We start from the raw sequence: 4,242 nt of genomic DNA, 5'->3' as shown, positions 1-4,242 counted from the left end.
TTAATTAAAAAAATTTATAAAACTTTAACCATATTTATGAAGTGACCATAGTCACCATACTACAGTTAAATCATTATAATGAGAAAACAAAAATCGTTTTTTTTTTAACCAATTAAGTAGGTGTGATGTTTAATACTAAATTTAGATAAGTATATTTGTCACCATACCATAGTTAAAATATTTAATGAATAAATTTATATAGTAAATTTGTTTTTGATATATGATAAATAGGTGTGATGTTTCTTAAAGTATTTAATGGGTAGATTTATAAGGTATATTTTTTTGGTATATACTAGTTAATTATATATTTAATATTGGATGATTGGATAAGAGTCACAAGGCATCTAAATGAATTGACTTAATTATATTAGTCTAATAAAGTATTTATGGATGAATTAGTTATTGATGGCATTGACATAACATTTATTTTTTAGAATTTCAAAATTTCTAATATTATGAACTTATTCGATTTTTTGACTCCGCTTTTTTTAGCCTAATCCGATATATTAGTGATATCTTTATATGAAGTATTTTTGTCGATCCGTATTTTTTACCCGATTTTTTCATCCGATTTTTAAAATAAAAACTATTTGTTTCCGATTTTATGGTGAGCCGATTTATTGATAGTCCCCGACTTGCTAACTATGGTCTGGGTATGGGTCCAAGAATTGGATCCGGCAAGTCGTATTTAGATCTAAATACTATTCAGGTCTGGATCCAGGTTCATGTAGACCTGACCGGACCTACCCAAATAGTGTTATTATTTAATATATAATATTTTAATGTTATTTAGTTTTATTTAAATCAATATAATTGTATATTTTGAGTTATAATATTTAAATAATACATGAATTACTATTTGAATAAATATAACTATATATTAATATTTAAATATATATTTTTTATTTTTGGGTCAGATCCAATCGGGTCTAGGTCCGATTATTTCGGGTCCAATCGGGTATGGGTCCGATAATTTTAGGTCCAGTTGGGTCCGCGTCCCATAAATTTTGTTTTAAGGTTCGGGTCCCCTAAGGCTATGGAGGCAAACAATGTCATAAGAGCGCATATATTATGTTCCGGTAGGAGCATATACCATGCATTGGGTCCCTCGGGTAGAAGACTTACCTAGAAGAAAATTTAGGGACCACTTAAAATCACTAGATGATTATTTTTAAAAGATAAGTATTTGGATTTTGAAGTCTCAAACGCCTAGATCTCGCATTCCAAAAATTGGATGGTCACCATTCAATCTTAAGACATTTTTTGTTTTTTTTTGGCTTATAGAGAGTGCAAAACTTTTCATAGAAGATAGTCTATGAGTTGAAGAAGTCACCTCTTCAAAACTTGGGATCTGGGTTTTACATGAGGGAGTAAAAGGATAGAATACTCCTATGGAAATACGAAATCTTTTATCACAGTCTAAAATGTATAATATGGTAAAGATGATCACTACAACTGCCGTAACAGTATGATCATAAAAGGTTAATAACTATCCCATCTAAAGTTAGATAGTGGAGGGACTGAAAAGGACAAGGGATATGCCCAAAAAGAAGTGGTTGGAAGTAGTCCGAAAAGATATGAGCGTTCATAGCCTCACTGAGGGTATGACTTTTAATAGAGCAGAATGACGGATCAAGATTTAAGTAGCAGACCCTAATTAATTGGAAAATATATATAATAATGATAATTAAACTAAAATTTTTATTCAGTCATTTGGTGTTTAAGATTTATTGAATTTTTTGGAACCCAAGGGTATTTTATAAAATTGTAAGATAACACTTCTTACATGTTCTCCTTATTTCTTTTTCTCCCCTTATGTTTTAGTTTTTAAGGTTGCAAGTATCCTTGCAAAGGTTTTTGTAGGGCCACTATTTTATAATATGGAAAAGTATACGAGATCTTTATTTTAGGGTGCGATTTGTATAGAGCCTAGGCTCTAAAGAATCAAATTAAAGCATACCTTCAAATAGTGTCAAGAAATGTGGGTTTACTATTGGAAATCTATGTGATAGCCTTAAAATATGTTTTCATATTTATTTATAAAGTTTAAAGTTTACAAATAGTGTAAATCGACAGATCTATGAAAATCTTGAAAATTGACAGTCCAAAACTGCGTAACAAAATATACTATTTTCAAAACTTGAAATCCAATTTTTCCTCATGTCTATGCATCTTGATGTTAAAATGATCAATTTGAATATATTTGAGCATTAAAACATGTTCTAATGAAAATTTTGAGGTAGGCTCAAATTTGATTGTTTAGAGCATCGGCTCTGGATAAACTTTTTCCTTTATTTTAATACAAAGATGTCACAATCACTCTTGACCATCAGATGGTTGCGGATGTGTCATTGATTAGACTCAAAATAAAAATTAATTTATCAAATTTTGTGACACAGCCAAAGCTATAAACTTTGACATCAAATGTCTAATAGCAATTGTGACCTCCTTGTAACAAAAATAAATGATCTCATAGTATACAATCCCAAATAATATTTAGTAAAATCACACCTTAAAATAGTATATACAGATGCCTTTGCTGGGCTACAAGCCAAGTTTGCCCCTAAGAGAGGAATTTGAAACTCTAAAAATAGTGTATCCAGTAGATCTATGAATGGTTGAAATGGACAATCTAGGGAATAACTTAGCCTTTTTTTTTAGTGCATGAAATCCATATTTTTATATCCACTAAAATGATTTGAAAGCCAACTAGGAATTGCACTTCGAGTGGGATTTGAGGTGGTGTACCTTTATAATGTAGTCTCCCTAAAAGGTACTTTCGTATCTCTAAATGGATAGCTGTCCTTCCGGAAAGTCTCATGCTTTCTCCTGATAAAAACTGCAACCTTTAAACTATAACATGCTACAGCTAGAGCAAATTGATAGAGCTGCCCAAAAACGTCTTTTTTATATGAACTTATGTTATTGCCAATATCAATAAAGTTGAAGGATAAGTTCTATAGGACAAGTGTGAGACCAATTTTGTATTATGAGGCAGAATGTTAACATACACATATAATAAATGTAGCTGAGATGAGGACGTTGATATTGATGAATGGCAAAACAAGAAGGGATAGAATTCAAAATAAAAACATGCAGGAGAATTTAGGAGTGGCATCAATAGGCGAAAAAGTAGTATGACCCTTTATAGAGTAGAATGACCGATCAAGATTTGTGTAGGCGACCCCAATTAATTGAAAAAAGACTTTGATGATGATGATGATCAGAGTCACCATATAAGTACTATAAAAAAACCAAAATTTGTGTAGGCGACCTCAATTAATTGAAAAAAGACTTTGATGGTGATGATGATCAGAATCACCATATAAGTACTATAAAAAAACACAGAGTGCTTTTGAGCTACTAATGATTATGCAGCCTTGAGACATCAAGTGGGGAGTACAACATATGCTCCCTTAGAATAAGTTTTAAGAACCCACATTTTAGGGATGTAACCTCCTCATACTAGCTAACAACTTTGAAAAACAAAAAAGAAGAAAGAAAATATTACATTCTATATGTTTAGAAGCTCAGATCAAAGTCTTTAGAACCTAAAAAGTTTTCTTTTAATTTTTTTTTTAAATACTCATTGAATGCTTTTAAAGTGGATACCAAAATTCTAGACCTTGAAATACTTCTAAGTTTGAGAATACTCTATTTTGTTCATTGATCAATTGATATTATAAGGGTGTGATTTATCCACAAAGAATGCATGTGCATGCAACGTACAACTATAAGTTATTGTAGATGCAAGATACAATTTCTATAAAATTTTATACTGCTCTGCCTTGTGCCCATACAAACACAATTGCTATGGTGGTGCCTTTGTATGTTGTTATATGTGTCCACACTAAGTAGCTCTTTTATTCGAGGAAGTAAATATAATGTGTGCTCCCGCCGGAGCACGTTTTCTTTTGAAATTTTACTTGGTTCATTCCCAATTAAACCAAAATAACATGGGAATCTCACAATTAACAATAAAACTAAATCTTTTCACTATGGAAAAGTGTGATTTTCAATTTGTTTAGAAGATTAAGCATCAAAATTTTACACATTGGGAATCTCTTTTGAGCAGTACATCATTCGTAACTTCACCTTTTCCATGCTATTAGTTACTTCACATTTTCCATGTTATTTCTATGTGAAGTGCCTTTGTATTGAATATGTATGGGAAGGAGGTAAATGATAGCAAATTGAAGATATATCTTACCTTTGAGGCATCGGAAGTGACCGGTAAAACTT

This window comes from Amborella trichopoda, chromosome 1 (assembly GCF_054954075.1).
Source record: "Amborella trichopoda isolate Santa Cruz 75 chromosome 1, AtrichopodaSantaCruz75HAP2 v2.0, whole genome shotgun sequence".
Lineage (NCBI taxonomy): Eukaryota > Viridiplantae > Streptophyta > Magnoliopsida > Amborellales > Amborellaceae > Amborella > Amborella trichopoda.
This window is presented reverse-complemented; position numbering follows the sequence as displayed.